Here is a 19,558-nt window from a genome sequence, read left to right as displayed (position 1 = left end):
TTTGATCACAACCTCACCCACCCCACGTGGGTCTCATTGTGTGGTCACTTTCTCTTTATTACTGGTGGAAAGCGTGTGTGATTAGTGTTTTGTTGTTGTTTTGTTTTTTATGTACAAATGAGGCGTTTTATGAATGTGGAGCAAGTGCTTCAGTTATTTTTTTGAACTGGAGGAAGATGGAGCATGCAGCGCATTGTCAGAGTCTGAAACAGACAGTGAGGATTTCTGGTGGTTTTGTTCTGGAGGAACAACCAAAGCAGGTGGATCCACCAACATGCGCACGGAGATCTGAACAGAGGGTCGGAGTGTGCGCTTCTGTTCCCAGATCTAGATGTGGGAACAGAAGCGCAGCAGAGACATGCCCCAGTGCTTACTGCTGGAACATGGAGGAGGATGCAGACACTGGTCCAGCAGTAAGCAGATGTCAGCCTTGGAGAACACCAGGAGTCCAGGTTGACACGCTTTCCACCCAAAGTGCAACTGACACAATTACAACAATTTGCACCAACACCAATAAATTTGCTGCTAAAAACAAGGCTTTAGGGAAAAAATACAACTCGACAGACATTGAAATGTAACATCTGTACAAATTTTTTGGGACTTCTGATATACATGTCGTTGGTGTCACTACTAAGTCTCCAGGACTACTGAAAACAAAATAATATTTTGTCTGTGCCCTTTCCAGCAAAAGTAATGTCCAGAGACAGATTTAGATTGATATTATGGAACATCCACCTAAGTGATCCAGATGAGGATGTAGAAAATGATAGAAAAAAAGGGAACACCAGGTCATGACAAACTGTTTTGAGTCAGGCATCTTTATGATGACATCCTCAGTGCCTGCCAAGCTTATTACCACCCGAGGTGGGAGCTGGCAGTGGATGAAAGGATGGTGGTGACGAAGGCAAAAACCGGAATGACTCAATATTTGAAGGACAAGCCAACAAAATGGGGCATGAAATTTTTTGTGTTGGCTGTTTCAAGTAATGGCTACTCACTCAAGTTCACCATTTACACTGGCAAGACTGTGACTACAAGTGAGCATGGGCTGTCATACGATGTGGTCATAAATCTGATTCAGCCATCCTCACTTGGTACTGCGTACCACATTTACATGGACATTTTTTACACGAGTCCCATACTGTTCATGGACCTGGCTAACATGAAGTCTGGGGCATGTGGTACATACAGGGAGAACAGATGAGGATGTCCCAGAGGGAGGGCAAATGCTCTTACAAAAAAATCTGAAAGAGGATCTATAAGATGGATAAGAGAGGGGCCTCTGGTGTTTGTAAAGTGGATGGACACATGGGAGGTGTATGTGTGCTCCACGATTCATCATGCGATTTTGTGTGAGACAGTGCGGAAAAGGGTGAAGGATAGGAAGGATGGACGCTGGACGGTGAAAGACATTCCCAGTGTTGGCTTATAATAAAAACATGGGTGGAGTCGACCTGTCTGACCAGCTCATCCAGTACTACTCCACCCATCGGAAAACTGCACGCTGGTACAGGACAGTGTTGCTGCACATTCTTGACATTGCAACCACAAATGCATTCATCTTGCATTCATCTTGCATCGTGAGTGTCAAGCAAATGCAGCCCATGATACACAAGGACTTTATGGTGGAGCTGGTGTGTCAACTATGTGGCACAGACAAAACAGGTGTCTCACAGAACAGGAGCTAGAACCACATTCCTGTGCCATTTGTGACAAGCACAGATCCTTCCCAAAAAGCCACAAAAAGCAGACTGAGGTGCCAAAGGTGCCTTCAGGTGGACAAGAGAAGTGACACACTGTGGAACCGTCAGTCCTGCGACGTGCCCCTCTGTGTTGAGTTGGACAGAAACTTTTTTTTTTTGTGGCACAAATAATTTGTCTTGCATCTTAATTTGACATCTGATTGTTTTGTAAATAGCATTACCATTTCCTGCACTATATGTTTTTGATGTACAAATATGTACATCAAAAACAAATTATATTTACATTCTAAATATTATTGTGATATCTGACTGCTTTGTAAATAATTGTACAAAAAATGCCTGAAGCATTTCCTGAATTTATATAAATAGTTGTATTTAGCTTTGTTTTTCTTGCTACATTTGTACATATGTTTTTGAAATTTACAATTTATATTTACATTTGAAGTTATGAAAATGTTTGTGGTTTTCAAAGTCAAGAAACCCAAACTTTTTTGTACTTGGATTTTATGTTTTTGTGTGATTTTATGTTCACTGTGTTAATACAGTAGGTGAGAATGAATGAGAAACTGTAAAGTCACACAGGTGAGGTTGTGCTGAAAAAAATGACACCAAACAAGTCCAGGTAAACACTTTTTAAAGGTAAATTATAAAGGTAAAACTAAAAAGTAGTCAATTATTATACCCTGGACTCCAGAGGGTTAATGTGAGTCCTTAATATATCAACCACAAATGTCTAATGCTAGTATGATGCTATATGAATTCTCTTAACCCTAAAATAGGCATAACAAAGGGTAGAACTGTATTTGTCAACGTGCAGTCAGAGTAACGCAGCTTTTGGGCAAAACACTGTAAATGGTCTGGTGACATCATGCTGATGGGTGCAAACTTTTAAACACATTTAACCATGCGTAAAACATTTAATACTAACAAAAAACTGATAAATATCTGTGATTCAGAAATAAATAAATATAAATAACTAACAAACAGCAACACCAGACCTCAGCTTTGAGAAAGAGAGGAGCAAAAAACTGACAACTTATTTCAAACAAGTCTTCAACCACACCTGCTCCTAATTTATAACATTAATTTAAAAATAAGATTATTCCCTGCTAAAAAAAAGTCCAGTAGATGGCAGTGTTCAGCAGGTGGCAGTTTAATGAGATGTTACACAAGCTAAACAAAGTTTATTTTTTGATTCATCTGTGCAGCAACATTCAGCACATTTGAATGAGTTTCTCACTGTGCCCTTTTAATATGGAGATGCACAAGGTGCTAACATTTATTGGTTTTGAATTATCATTTCAAACTGGAGGGGACAAAAACATTTATCTATCTACTCATTTTATAGGACACAAACCTAGACTTCTTTCAAAGCCTTAGAAAATGGGTTACTATACATTATAATTCCTTTTAGGTGATAAAACTGCATTTTCATTTTAATTGCTCTCCTATAATTTGAACATCACGTTAGACTTGAACATCTTGCAGTTTTTTTGTTCTTGTTTATTAGGTGAGTCATGCCTACCTGAGCCTGTCAGATCACAGAAGTTAAGCCATAATACAACAAAAATAAATTGTATTTTTGTAACTTATCTGAATATTTAAATTCATAATTTTTATGAGTTATTATTACCAGCATCAGCATGATGATGACTATTATTATCATTATAGTGAGTTCTGATTAGCACTTGGCTGGGACACCACTTAGGAACACCAGTATCTGCATATGTTTCTCTATGCTAAAGTGGCGTTGCATCAGGAAGGGCATCTGGCATAAAACCTGAACAACTGGAGGCAGCTGAAAGCAAAAATTAATTAAATCATTGTTGGCAACTGTCTTTGTATTATCATGTACTGAACAGTACAAAGAAATCAAGTTTTTTTTATGTGGTTTGTAATGATACCTGTTATAGTTTCGAGTGAAAAAAATAAAATAAAAATCACACTTTTATTGGAAATAAAAATGCTTTGGCATGTCAAATGCTGATCTGTTGATGAAAAAACATCATATGGCAAAATCATTTGATCACAATTCTAGGGCACCTAAAACTTTTGCACTAATCTGTGTGCACCAAGCTACTACTTTTGATATATCAGTAAGTAGTGTTAGAGCAGATGTCAGTTACAGAAAGTAAAACCATACAGAGAACTCCTGTATAACATGGAATTTAAGAAATAATGCCAATTCTGACAGGAGTGTACAACAAAGAAAGAAAGAAAGACAACTGTCACTGCAAAAATCTACTCACATCGAGTCCAATCATCACGCTTAAGAAAACAGAGTCAAGGTTGTTTTTGTTTTACCTTTTTTTGTTGAGGAATGTTTGTGGTATGCTGGATTGGTGACAGATCAAGCTGTTTTGATTTCAGTTAATGACAAAAAGATGCCAATCACAACTTTTCTTATGGTAAGCGCCCAAGGGCAGGCTCATTCAAATGTAAAGTAATACTTTGGCTGCCTTAACACATGACTTATTTGGGTAACTGCCTTGCCTGGAACTCCAGAATCTGGGCCGCTGTCCCAGAGCAGGTCATTACCGGCTTTATTTATTAGTACAGATATATTTTATGTGCCTGTGGCGTGCCACTCGGCCAGCAGAATGAGTGTGGCGGTTTCTCCAATACATGTGACCACACTGGCATCACTTGGCATGAGACTTGCTTTTGTGTAATTGTGCTTTCCTTGGGTTGAAAATTTAGTTTTTCTGCCAGCAGTGTTTTGTCCTAATTGTCAGTGATTTCCAATTAAGGTGAGCTCAGAGAGCTTTTTCTATTTTTTTTTTTTTTAAGGCACTGAAAGTAGCTGCAAAGACAACGGATGCATGAGAGCACTGGAAATAGCACGTAGTCAAAGCACACCTTCTCACAATTTAGATCCAAATTTACTCGCCATAAACTGATGGTTATGTGATGTGAGGGCTTGTCGCAATGATGAGCAAACATGCACCGACATAATAAAAACCAAATTAGGCGTATAACACTGTTATCATACATTTTTATAATCATAACCATGAAAATCATTATAACATGAAAGGACAGATTTCTGGTCATAATGAGCTGCCGAGAAGGTTTTTATTCTTACAGTTGGCTGCACAACGCTGTGGAATACTGGCTTGATTGGGCAAGTAGGAAAAAAAAAACTGTTAAAACAACAAAAATGTATTCAGTCCATGCAGATGCTCACATTAATCAATCAATCAATCAACTTTTTCTTATATAGCGCCACATCACAACAAACAGTTGCCCCAAGGCGCTCCATATTGCAAGGCGAGGCCATACAATAATTATGAAAAACCCCAACGGTCAAAACGACCCCCTATGAGCAAGCACTTGGCCACAGTGGGAAGGAAAAACTCCCTTTAACAGGAAGAAACCTCCAGCAGAACCAGGCTCAGGGAGGGGGCAGTCTTCTGCTGAGACTGGTTGGGGCTGAGGGAAAGAACCAGGAAAAAGACATGCCGAGAAGGGGGGCAGAGATCGATCACTAATGATTAATGCAGAGTGATGCATACGGAGCAAAAAGAGAAAGAAACAGTGCATCATGGGAACCCCCCACAGTCTACGTCTAAAGCAACATAACCAAGGGATGGTCCAGGGTCACCCGATCCAGCCCTAACTATAAGCCTTAGCCTATAAGCCTTACATTAATCATAACTACCTCAGAAGGTTACTGAGTGGGAGTACCGTGGAGACTCTTCTGTTATTATTCAGCACATAATTCATCACGCAACGCCAAGGTGGTTTAAAGGTTAAAGAGGATGCTCCTGAGTAGAAGGTTAGAAGTATGAAGCTGAATAAGCAAACTAAAACAAGTAACACTGCACCCCTTCCATTAGCAATCAAATCAAATGTCCTTGAATAAAACACTCAATTTCCATTACTCAAGTGGAGACACTTATTGCCAAATGGTCTCAGCACAGCCGGCTGCTAAATTCTGCAAACATATGCAACTCTCTGTGCAATAAACAGGAAACTTTCGGGAGACAGACAGAAGCAACGCAGGGCAGCATGTACAGTGACATATCATTTTAACCACCCCCCCCAAAAAAACAAAAAAAAAAACAATAAAACAAATCAACATAATCCACTTTTTTTTGTATTTGGGGCACAAATTGTAATAAACATTTTGAGATCTACACAGCCACTCCAAAAACCGTCCCTGCATCCTTCTGTCTTTCTCTCCATATCTGTCTACATTTCCATGCATTATAATAATGGAAAGTAGTAGTATAATAAAGTTGGGATACATACTTTGGTACTCACCAACATAGCGAATCTTGAAGCCTTTCTTATTTGTGCCATGGTCTGAGGACCAGCGCACCAGGAACTGGTGGCCTGAGGTTGTGAGATTAAAGGGTGTTGGCAGGTCACCACTCAGGGTTGCCAGAGTGGGACTGTTGGCTGTGGGTCCTGACAAACATCAAGACAATGTGAAAGAGACAAAGACGAGAGAAAGAGAACAAGAGAGAGAAAGACATGTACAACACACATACACAGAGTGAGAGAGAGAGAAAAAATGGATGAGCGAGAAAACCAAATATAAAGATAAACTTTATTGATCTCACAGAGGAGAAATTCACATGTTACGTCAGCGCTTAAAAAACACACAAGGTGGGTGCAAGTAGAGGAAAATGTTAATCAAACAGCGTTTGCAAGGATAAGTAATAATATACTTGTAACAGTACAGACATAAGAAAATGAGGTATAAATAGAATATACGAGGTCTGTCAATAAAGTATAGGTCCTTTTATTTTTTTCAAAAACTATATAGATTTCATTCATATGTTTTTACATCAGACATGCTTGAACCCTCGTGCGCATCGCGTGGGTTTTGTGAGCACTCCTTGTGGGAGGAGTCGTCCAGCCCCTCGTCGGAGTTCCTTTGTCTGAGAAGTTGCTGAGAGACTGGCGCTTTGTTTGAATCAAAATTTTTCTAAACCTGTGAGACACATTGAAGTGGACACGGTTTGAAAAATTAAGCTGGTTTTCGGTGAAAATTTTAACGGCTGATGAGAGACTGAGGTGATACTGTCGCTTTAAGGACTTCCCACGGTGCGAGACGTCGCACAGCGCTCTCAGGCGCCGTCGTCAGCCTGTTTCAAGCTGAAAACCTCCACATTTCAGGCTCTATTGATCCAGGACGTCGTGAGAGAACAGAGAAGTTTCAGAAGAAGTCGGTTTCAGCATTTTATCCAGATATTCCACTGTTAAAGGAGATTTTTTTAATGAAAGACGTGCGGACGGATTGCAGCGTCGGCTCGCAGCCGCTGCGACGCTCCGCCACAGGAAAAACACCTCTGTTGGAAGCCTTAAGGACAAGTTGGAACATGTCCAGCGGTTAAACAATTTCTCATATACTCACTCCACTGAAAGCCATCAAAAGCCGCCTGGATTTTACAAATGGTTATCAACACGGAGGTGTTTTTCCTGTGCCGCTGCACCGCGCCAGCTGCGTCCCGTCTTTCATTAAAAAAAATCTCCTTTAACAGTGGAATATCCAGATAAAATGCTGAAACTGACTTCTTCTGAAACTTCTCTGTTCTCTCACGACATCCTGGATCAATAGAGCCTGAAATGTGGAGGTTTTCAGCTTGAAACAGGCTGACAACGGCGCCTGGGACCGCTGCGCGACGTCTCGCACCGTGGGAAGTCCTTAAAGCGACAGTATCACCTCAAAATCTCTCATCAGCCGTTAAAATTTTCACCGAAAACCAGCTTAATTTTTCGAACCGTGTCCACTTCGATGTGCCTCACAGGTTTAGAAAAAATTTTGATCAAACAAAGCGCCAGTCTCTCAGCAACTTCTCAGACAAAGGAATTCCGATGAGGGGCTGGACGACTCCTCCCACAAGGAGTGCTCACAGGCGAATGACGTCACCGACAGGCGTGGAAAAACTCATGCATGCGCACGAGGGTTCAAGCATGTCTGACGTAAAAACATATGAATGAAATCCATATAGTTTTTGAAAAAAATAAAAAGGACCTATACTTTATTGACAGCCCTCGTGTATATTATATATATATATATATATATATATATATATATATATATATATATATATACACACACCACCACACACACACATCCACACCAAATAATTCAGGATTTCTTTGCTTTTAACAGTTTTTGCACCAGTAAGCAGTGGTAGCAGTGTTTTCAGTTCTATGAGACCGTCCATGTGTTCACAAAATATAGAGTTTTGATCAGACTTGGACCAAAATTGTTGGAAAGATCTTGGGTCAGCCAAGGACAAACTGATTTTAAAAGTCAAGGTCACAGGCCAAGGTCAAAATGCGGGTCTTGCATAGGGAATACAGAGACTTTGCAATCCAAGGAATTGGTTAAAGATACACCTATGATTACTATTAAATACAAATATGATGTCATATACAGTTGTATGTAAATGTTTGGGCACCCCTGATGATTTCCATGATTTTTCTTTAGAAATCATTGGTTCTTTGGATCAGCAATTTCAGTTCAATATATCATATAGCAGACAAACAGTGATATTTGAGAAGTGAAATGAAGTTCATAGGATTTACAGAAAGTGTGCAATAATTCTTAAAACAAAATTAGCCAGGTGCATAAATTTGGGCACCCCACCAGAAGAAATACATCAACATTTAGTAGATCCTCCTTTTGCAGAAATAACAGCCTCTAAACGCTTCCTATAGCTTCCAATGAGAGTCTGGATTCTGATTGAAGGTATTTTGGACCACTCTTCTTTACAAAATATCTCAGGTTTTTTGGTTTCCGAGCATGGACAGCCCACTTAAAATCACACCACAGGTTATCAATAATATTCATGTCTGGGAACTGAGATGGCCATTCCAGAATGTTGTACTTGTTCCTCTGCATGAATGCCTTAGTAGATTTTGAGCAGTGTTTACGGTCGTTGTCTTGTTGAAAGATCCAGCCTTGGCGCAACCTCAACTTTGTCACTGTTTCATGAACATTGTTCTCAAGAATCTGCTGATATTGACTGGAATCCATGTGACCCTCAACTTCCCTCAAGATTCCCAGTACCTGCACTGGCCACACAGCCCCACAGCACGATGGAACCACCTCCAAATTTTACTGTAAGTAGCAAGTGTTTTTCTTGGAATGCTGTGTTCTTTTCAGCCATGCATACCACTCCTTGTTATGTCCAAATAACTCAATTTTAGTTTCATCAGTCCACAGCACCTTATTTCAAAATGAACCTGGCTTGTCCAAATGTGCTTTAGCATACCTCAAGCGACTCTGTGGTGTGCATGCAAAAAAGGCTTCCTCTGCATTACAGCATCATGCAGCATCTCTTTGTGCAAAGTGCACTGTATAGTTGAACGATGCACAGAGACAGTATCTGCAGCAAGATCATGTTGTAGGTCTTTGGAGCAGGTCTGTGGGTTGACTATGACTGTTCTCACTATCCTTCGCTTCAGCTTATCTGAGATTTTTCTTGGCTTGTCACTTCAGGCCTCAACTAGTACTGTGTCTGTGGTCTTCCATTTCCTCACTATGTTCCTCACAGTGGAAACTGACAGCTGAAATCTCTGAGATAGCTTTTAGTATCCTTCCCCTAAACCTTGATGTTGAACAATCTTTGTTTTCAGGTCATTTGAGAGGTATTTAGAGGCTCCTATGTTGCCACTCATTAGAAGAGATGCAAAGAGGGGAAACATTTGCAAATGGCCACCTTAAATACCCTTTCTCATGATTGGATTCACCTGTGTAAGGAGGTCAAGGGTCAATGAGCTTACGAAACCAATTTTGTTTTCCAATAATTAGTGCTAAATGTTTTACATCAATAAAATAACAAGGGTGCCCAAATTTATGCACCTGCCTAATTTTGTTTAAATAATTATTGCACACTTTCTGTAAATACTAGAAACTTCATTTCACTTTTCAAATAGTGTGTTTTTCTGCTATGATATTTTAACTGAAATCTCTGATCCAGACAACCAATGATTTATGAAGGAAAATCATGAAAAATATCAAGGGTGCCCAAACTTTTGCATACAACTGTATCATCTTTATATTTAGCACATAGCCTCTGACCTTGAGTGGCCTTGAAAGGGAAAGTAAGGTTTATGGATGCCGTGAGGCCCACTGGTGCTAATGCCGATCCTCTGATTTTGTAGCATGAGCTTCCCCTAGCCAAGGCAGGTAGCCAAGGCAATAAGGTTGACTTGAAAAGTCAAACTTATTTAAAATGACTATTTCAATGAATTGGTTAAACATAATATTAAACAAAAAAATGAAATCATACAGGGTGGGCCAATAAAATGTTACCACTTTTTGATCATACACAAGTATTTGAAATGAGAATTTATTTGAAAATTTTATTTACAGACTTGTAACAGAAGCATCAAATTAACATTTGATACCAAAGGTTTCCCACTTTGTCTCTTGTTTTCTGCACAGTTCAATAATTGATGACATGTTCAATCCACGCTCCTCTTCTTTGGATTACAGCTGCAACACACACATTAAAGTTTGTGATGATATTGCCAAACATCTCAAGAGGAATTCTCCAAATTTCTTGTTGCTGTAATTTGTTGCAGCTGTAATGAAGGTGTGTTAGTCAGTTTTGGACATAACGGATCAAATGTCAAGGCCAAAGAGTATACTTGTATTAGCATATATTGGTGTCAAACATATAAGGACCAAATGCCTTCTAGTTTCACTTTGTGGCATGTTCAACCCTGATGTGACAGTCTGATTGTACATTAGTGTGGTTACATTATTCAAACAAATACTTCAAAGATGAATGAAGTGGACAACAAGCCAAACTGTGTTTCTGAGTGGAGTTTTACCATCAAATATCTCCAACACGTCAAACTCTCTCTCTGTGTGGAAACTTTCAAATGTAATGGTGACATTGTAGCCCTTTTCTACTGTAACGCTCCACGAACACATCTGGAGATTAGGATAGCTGTCTGGCCAACCAGGGCTCAGGATGACACCAGACGAATCATATCGCACATCATGTGCGGGGCACTGAACTGTGGGCACATAGCAAAGATGTGAGCTTAAAATGAGCATGAATGAGCAGTGTTACTTTATACGTTTGTACTGACCTTGGCATGTTAGGGAGGTGCATCCATCTGTAGTCTTTCTCCTAAGCGACATGTTAGGATCTCACTGCCAACCAAAGAAAATCCAGGATGGCATCTATACCTAATGATGTCACCTGAATGGACAAATTGAGGCTTTAAATGAAATCAGGAGCAGCAATCATTCATGAAGGCTGATGATTTCTCAGTGCCAGCATAACATGTGTATGGTATTACATTAATCAAGCCATTCACTGTCAAATATCCATGAAGGAACATTTCATGAGTAGAAGTGGGCACATTCAGAAAGGTTTTGAATAGAAATGTAATTTCTCTTTGCAATAGCCACCCTGATAATGGGGTCTAATACAGCCCATTTTTACAGATGCATGCCCTCTTAGAGGCTGAAGGGGCAAATGCAAGTTGTAGCTCTTCCAAAGTGTCTGGAGTTTTCCACATGATGGGGCAGTATATTGACACAATACAAACAAGAAAGGATGTGAATATTTATATCTTGAAATCAGTGAAGCCAGAATTTAAAAGTACTGCATGTTTTTATGTTAATTTTTTATAATAATTCTTCTGCAGCTTTTTATTTTATTTCCATCTGGAAAGTTACAAGTTTCCAGTTTTCATACACTGTGAAAAGTGACACGCACACAGTCATGGCAGGAAGACAGACGACTCACCAATCTCCAGCTCTCCATCCTCCATCAGCATGTCAGCGTTGGGCACTTCAGGAGGAGGCTGGCAAACTCTTAATTGGTAAGCTAGGTGGGACAACAGACAAGAGGAGTAGAAAAGATGAGGAGCAGTGGAAAAAAGAAATGAAATGTAAAACTGAAACAAGTTGATCAAAACTGCAAACCTCTTTGCAAATTATTGCATTCTGAAAATGTACACTCAACAAAAATATAAACGTAACACTTTTGGTTTTGCTCCCATTTTGTATGAGATGAACTCAAAGATCTAAAACTTTTTCCACATACAATATCACCATTTCCCTCAAATATTGTTCACAAACCAGTCTAAATCTGTGATAGTGAGCACTTCTCCTTTGCTGAGATAATCCATCCCACCTCACAGGTGTGCCATATCAAGATGCTGATTAGACACCATGATTAGTGCACAGGTGTGCCTTAGACTGTCCACAATAAAAGGCCACTCTGAAAGGTGCAGTTTTGTTTTATTGGGGGGGGGGATACCAGTCAGTATCTGGTGTGACCACCATTTGCCTCATGCAGTGCAACACATCTCCTTCGCATAGAGTTGATCAGGTTGTCAATTGTGGCCTGTGGAATGTTGGTCCACTCCTCTTCAATGGCTGTGCAAAGTTGCTGGATATTGGCAAGAACTGGTACACGCTGCTGTATACCGGTCCAGAGCATCCCAAACATGCTCAATGGGTGACATGTCCGGTGAGTATGTCAGCCATGCAAGAACTGGGACATTTTCAGCTTCCAAGAATTGTGTACAGATCCTTGCAACATGGGGCCGTGCATTATCCTGCTGCAACATGAGGGATGTTCTTGGATGTATGGCACAACAATGGGCCTCAGGAACTCGTCACGGTATCTCTGTGCATTCAAAATGCCATCAATAAAATGCACCTGTGTTCTTCATCCATAACAGACGCCTGCCCATACCATAACCCCACCGCCACCATGGGCCACTCGATCCACAACATTTACATCAGAAAACTGCTCACCCACATGATGCCACACACGATGTTGCCATCTGTCCTGACAGTGTGAACCGGGATTCATCCGTGAATAGAAACCTCTCCAAGTGCCAAACGCCAGCAAAATGGAGCATTTGCCCACTCAAGTCGGTTACGATGACGAACTGGAGTCAGGTCGAGACCCCGATGAGGACGACGAGGATGCAGATGAGCTTCCCTGAGACGGTTTCTGACAGTTTGTGCAGAAATTCTTTGGTTATGCAAACCGATTGTTTCAGCAGCTGTCCGAGTGGCTGGTCTCAGATGATCTTGGAGGTGAACATGCTGGATGTGGAGGTCCTGGGCTGGTGTGGTTACATGTGGTCTGCGATTGTGAGGCTGGTTGGATGTACTGCCAAATTCTCTGAAACGCCTTTGGAGACGGCTTATGGTAGAGAAATGAACATTCAATACACGAGCAACAGCTCTGGTTGACATTCCTGCTGTCAGCATGCCAATTGCATGCTCCCTCAAATCTTGCGACATCTGTGGCATTGTGCTGTGTGATAAAACTGCACCTTTCAGAGTGGCCTTTTATTGTGGTCTAAGGTACACCTGTGCACTAATCATGGTGTCTAATCAGCATCTTGATATGGCACACCTGTGAGGTGGGATGGATTATCTCAGCAAAGGAGAAGTGCTCACTATCACAGATTTAGACTGGTTTGTGAACAATATTTGAGGGAAATGGTGATATTGTGTATGTGGAAAAAGTTTTAGATCTGAGTTCATCTCATACAAAATGGGAGCAAAACCAAAAGTGTTGCTTTTATATTTTTGTTGAGTGTAAAATTGTAGGGCCTCCCTGTGCTGTGCCTCCATTGTGCCTCTGTTGTGCCTGTGCAGTGTTTATGCTGTCACTGCACTGTGTCTGCCAAACATTCAATGCGCCTGCACTGATACTGCGCTGTGGCTGCAGCATGCATTGACTTTGCCTGCACTGCCTCTATGCTGTGCCTGTGCTGACACTGTTGTGACTGCTTACTGTGCTGTGACTGATGCATGCATTCAGTGTGCCTGCACTGTTACTGCACTGTGCCTGCAGCATGCATTCAGTGTGCATGCTCTGCCTATGTGCTGTGCCTGCAGCATAAATTCAGTGTGCTTGCTCTGTCCCTGCAGCATGCATTCATTGTGCCTCCTCTGTCACTGTGCTGTACCTGCACTGTCACTGTTTTGTGACTGCACTGACTGTGTTGTGTCTGCTGCATGCATGCACTGTGTCTGCACTGTTCCTGTGCTGTTACTAGGATATGTCTGTACTGTCACTGCAGAGATGTGTTCAAGTTGCTTGGTGAAAACTTTTGGAACACAAGTACTTACACAATCAGCTTTCTCTTTATTTTATTTAAGCTTTAGTGTTGCAGTTTATCTGCTGTTTTAAGTTCAGAAGGTCAGGTCAGCAAAAAATAGATTCAGAAAGAGATTGGCTGCACAGATACAGAACAGCCTCAAATTCTGAAAAGGCTCGACTTCATAGCAACTGAGCTGAAGGCTGTAATCAATATTTCTGCATGACCGTAGATCACTTATGAACGAGAGAGAGAGAGAATGAGAGAGTGTGTTAAGGGCTGCAAGTCAGGATGAAATTGGCTATGAGAATGAGATCTGCCAATAGTACCTTCTACTCTCATGCATATCAAAGTGTTTGTGTTTATGTGGATGCAATTACATCTATGCTTATGTTTGTGTGCGTTATTTATCTCACTAAACTGTGAAGCAGTTTCTTGTAGCTATTTCCACATTCTTCTTATATCGATGTTCAGTGCCCTGATAACATAATACACAACTATACTGCGTCCATTTGTGCATTATGTAAGCATATAAGTAAGATCCACATCCGAGAAGGACAGTGAAAAAGGATTGAGGGTGGTGCAGTGGAGAGGTACAAGATCAGATGTATTTCACAACTCTTTTTAAGGATATGTGTTTGCTAATTTCACAAAGGTTTAATTCTTGATTGCATTTTTTGAACTTGAAAATTCTTCTCTGTTATAAAGTTAATCAATATGAGGACAAAGCTTCAGCTTTTAGCTCATACCTTTTTTGTTAAGGGTCCAAAAAAGAACATTTTATTAATTAAAAAAAAAAAATAATATTGGCTGATTTATCAGCTATTGGCAAATCAGCCGATTTATCGATTATCGGCTTTTTTTTCATCCAAATATCGTTATCGGTATCGGCCTCAAAAAATCCATATTGGTTGGGCTCTATATAGAAGTCCCCCCCACCATATATCATCGTGTCATGGTAACTCACTCTGGCACTGCGGTCTCTCATTCCTCCAACTCCACACACCATTGGACAAACACTGGATGTGGGCGGGACCTAATCTGTAATATCCTGGATCGCAAGTGAACACAATACGAGTTCTGTACTCATAGTGGGAGCCGTTGACAATCCTCCAGCGCCCATGCTCAAGAGAGAAGGAACCAATGCTGGGGCATACAACCACTAAAAGCAAAAGAATGCATAAAATTTTGTCACCATGAAAAAAAAAAAAAAAACATTAAAATTTTTAAATTGTCAGATACTTTACAGTCTCAGTTATAACTTATGAAAACAGGACACATCATTGAAGAAGTCATTTTTACAGCTGTATGGTATAGTGTCTTTGATAGGAGTGTCAGAACTGTTAGGTGTTGTAAACGCTGCAGTGGAATACACAAACTAACCCGAACATCGTGGTATCTTGTTGTGATTGCTCCATGTTCCATCAGGCTGACAGATGGCTGACGTTAAATCTTTACTGGAGAGTCTGTAGCCGTCGTTACAAAAATAGGAAACTCTGGTTCCGACGGAATAGCTGTTAAAACGCCGCCGTTTATCGGAGCCTTGGGTGCCCCACATGAGATGGCTACAGGAACACACACAAAACAGATAAAGAGGCAGCAAATCACACAGAACAACTAATTCACAGCTTTGTTTGCCAGATAGGCAGATTTGATTTGCACTTTGTTTGAAATGCTTCTGTGGATTCAATGCCACAATTTTTTTATTTGTATGTTGTGGAAACAAGCCCACGAGCTTCTTCAAATGATCAAACACTCAAAATGTATAATCAAGACATACTTGAGTTCCAGTTACAACTAGTTCAAACAAAATGCATCTTACTGAACATCCTGCTCCACAGTGGTTTTAAATAGATTTTTATTTTGCAGAGCATCATGTTATCACAGTGTGAACAGTCTGTCATGCCTCCTTTTGATTTTCTGTCAATACCAAGTATGGAGCAGCTGCATCATCCTGCTGTTTGCTGTTTGGGGAAGTGCGGGGATGAGAGAATCAGAGTAATATAAACTATGTTCTTGTGGAACAAAGTGATGTAAAGAGCGAGAAAAAGTAATAAATGCATTTTTTAATCACATTATGTTTCATTTCTGTTGCCACATGATGCAAACATGATGTAGCTCATATGCAAATATGAGGTGGCCATTCATCTATGTATCCATAACTTCATTTACTTCAAAGTGAAAATTGTGCACATTAAGCAACGAGCTGTCCATAGTATGTCTGTTTTAGGCAGAGGGAAAGTAAATATCAAATAAATAAATAAAATGTCAAGTCAGATAATACAGCACACTAAATTAGCCAAGAGCACAATTCACACAAAACTCCTTCTGGAGTTTTTTGAGGGAGAAACGTCAAGCAGACCAGCCTCAAAGGGGTGACCCACTGCTCAGGTCTATCTGTTTATGGTGCATCCGGAAAATGTTCACAGCGCTTCACTTTTTCCACATCTTGTTATGTTACAGCCTTATTCCAAAATGGAGTAAATTCATTTTTTTTTCCCTTAGTCATGACACCCCATAATGACTAAATGAAAAAGTGTTTTTGACATGTTTGCAAATTTATTAAAGTAAAAAACTAAGGAATCACATGCACATAAGTATTCACACATTTTGCTCAATACTTTGTTGATGCAATTACAGCCTCAGGTCTTCTTGAATATGATGCCACAAGCTTGGTGCACCTATCTTTGGCTAGTTTTGCCCATTCCTCTTTGCAGCAGCTCTCAAGCTCCATCAGGTTGGATGGGGAGCATCGTGCACAGCCATTTTCAGATCTCTCCACAGATGTTCAATCGGATTCAGGTCTGGGCTCTGGCTGGGACACTCAAGGACATTCACAGAGTTGTCCTGAAGCCACTCCTTTGATATTTTGGCTATGTGTTTAAGGTCACTGTCCTGCTGAAAGATGAACTGTCGCCCCAGTCTGAGGTCAAGAGCGCTCTGGAGCAGGTTTTCATCCAGGATGTCTCTGTACATTGCTGCATTCATCATTCCCTCAATCCTGACTTGTCTCCCAATTCCTGCCACTGAAAAACATCCCCACAGCATGATGCTGCCACCACCATGCTTCACTGTAGGGATGGTGCCTGATTTCTGCCAACATGATGCCTGGCATTCACACCAAAGAGTTCAATCTTTGTCACATCAAACCAGAGAATTTTGTTTCTCATGGCCTGACGGTCCTTTAGGTGCCTTTTGTCAAACTCCAGATGGGCTGCCATTTGCCTTTTACTAAGGAGTGGCTTCCGTCTGGCCACTCTACCATACAGGTTTGATTACATGCACATAGGATTGCTGTAGAGATGGTTGTCCTTCTGGAAAGTTCTCCACTCTCGACAAAGGAATGCCAGAGCTCTGACAGAGTGGCCAGAGGGTTCTTGGCCACATCTCTGACTAAGGCCCTTCTTCCCCGATCACTTGGTTTAGACGGGCGGCCAGCTCTAGGAAGAGTGTTGGTTGATCTGAACGTCTTCCATTTACAGATGATGGAGGCCACTGTGTTCATTGGGACCTTCAAATCAGCAGAAATGCTTCTGTACCCTTCCAGAGATTTGTTCCTGGAGACAATCTTGTCTCGGAAGTCTACAGACAATTCCTATGACTTCCTACTTGGTTTGTGCTCTGACATGAACTGTCAACTGTGGGACCTTATATGAAGGCAGGTGTGTCTTTCCAAATCATGCCAAATCAACTGAATTTACCCCAGGTGGACTCCAGTTAAGCTGTAGAAACATCCCAAGGATGATCAGTGGAAACAAGATACACCGCAGCTCAATTTTGAGTCTGTGAATACTTATATACATGTGATTTCTTAGGTTTTTTATTTTTATTTTTAATAAATTTGCAAACATCTAAAAAAAAAAATCACATAGTCACTGTGTGAAGAATTTTGAGGAAAAAAAAGAATTTCACTCATTTTGGAATAAGTGTGTAACTGTCAGGATATGGGGTTTTGTTTGTATTATGTCTGCTCTGCCCTGTTTAGTTAAGTTTTGTTGATTTTGTTGCATGTGATTTATCTTGCTGGGGCTTTCCTGCTTGGGCTGTTTCTGTCCCTATCTCTCTTGATGGTGGGCGGTGCACACTGTCTGGGCCACATCCTGTTCTGGAGCTTTCCGCACACCTGTTTGTAATCTGCAGCTCATCACCTCGGTGTTTTTAAGCTTCACTGGCTGCACTAGTTCCCCACCAGATCGTCAAGCCCTGTGCCTTCGCTTCTAGCCTTCCTTCTGAATGTTTTCTGTGTGACCTGACTACCTTGATGTGTTTTTGATACCCTCTGCCTGTTTTTTTCTCTGCCTTTCACCCAATGTTTTTGTTATTGTTGCTGATCTCCGACTGCCTTCTTGTGTACCGACCCATGCCTGTCCTACCAGTAAAGAGCCTTGAATGCCGACTAGCTGAGAGTAAGTCCTGCATTTGTGTCCACCACAAGTGTGTCTCCGAGCCTGATAGCAACAACAAAATGTGGAAAAAGTGAAGTGCTGTGAATACTTTCCGGATGCACTGTACTTCATTTAACTGCTGCAGAACTGTGCAAATTGTGTCAGTTCTGAATTTTGGATAAAATGTGGGGCCCAATCTTATATTCAGCACAAGTGTCATTGCTGGTTTCTACCTGATGCAGATGTCATTTTCAAGCCCTCCTCCCCCATTCATTCAATTGCAAGTTGTGCTCATATGTGCTCCCATCAGCGTGTTGGTCTAAAAAAAAGGTGTGGCCAGGCTCAGTGCTGGTGCACTGGTATTGAGAGAGAGCAGAATGCAACTGCGACATTTTTCTTCAAGGTATTTTTTTCGCCACACTATTAAAGTGGATATGACACCTAAAAAATTAGGTAAAACTGATATAAATATCAAAAATATACATACATTATAGTAAGCTGAAAGCAGTTTTAATCATTATCGCTGAGAAATAAAGTTTGTACAGCTTCTCAAAAGTGTGTTTCTTGGAAAGCGCAATGGCAGCATTCCATCTGTGGTCACGTGATGCTGTGACATCACAGCCTGTAGAGTCCCATCTGTGTGCGATTGACAACAAGAACAGACAGACCTCAGCATGGACAGTGACGAGATCGAGAACTTTTCTGACTCCTCTTCAAGTGTGGATTGTTTTGTGAGGAAATCGAGACTGACTCGGATCCTGAGGATGTCGCAGCAGTGATTAGACCCTACAGATTCGAGACGCATCTTTCGGACGAACATTCAAACCAGGAGCATTCTGACAGCGAAAATAATGCCGACATTTCTTATGGCGGAGCCGAAGTAGAGGCAAGAGACGTGCCGATTCAGGTGGATTTTGAAAGGCTGCAGAATACAGAATGGTAAGGGAGGCTTTGTTTTTTTTGTTGCTGCTGTTTATAAACACTATATTATAGCATTTTCAATTCTAGCCTCTGTTTACCGCCTTTGTTATTTTTCGGACCCGTGATAGTGTAGCTAGTACTTGCGGACCACCGTCATTACCTTCGGGTTTTTGCCATTTTTGAGTCCCTGGCATTGCATTCATCTGTGTTTAGTTATGTTATTTTCACGAAAGAATAGCAAATAAACGGCGAAAGTTCGACGAACTTGCTGAACCCACTTTTCGCGGAGGATTTTCGTCCTGTGGAACTTGAAAAGGCTAAAACCTTTCGCCCTTGTGTTTGTGCAGTATGCTGTGACACAATGGTCAGGCATATCGATAAACAAGGCACTTTTATTTTAATTTATATGAATCGACATTTCAATTTGTAATTCTTCTAGTTATAATTATTTACAATCTATAATTATTTTCTATTTTTAACATAACATTGCAACATAAT

At 40.8% G+C, this 19,558-nt stretch overlaps 1 protein-coding gene across 1 annotated transcript in view; it reads right to left on the bottom strand.

Moving 5' to 3' along the window:
- Nucleotides 1-19,558, bottom strand: part of LOC117502203 (CUB and sushi domain-containing protein 3-like) — a 1,088,443-nt gene that overhangs the window by 109,079 nt on the left and 959,806 nt on the right.

The sequence above is a fragment of the Thalassophryne amazonica genome, chromosome 20 (assembly GCF_902500255.1).
Source record: "Thalassophryne amazonica chromosome 20, fThaAma1.1, whole genome shotgun sequence".
NCBI lineage: Eukaryota > Metazoa > Chordata > Actinopteri > Batrachoidiformes > Batrachoididae > Thalassophryne > Thalassophryne amazonica.
The sequence above is the reverse complement of the archived record's forward strand: the minus strand, read 5'-3'. Positions and strand labels throughout refer to the sequence as shown.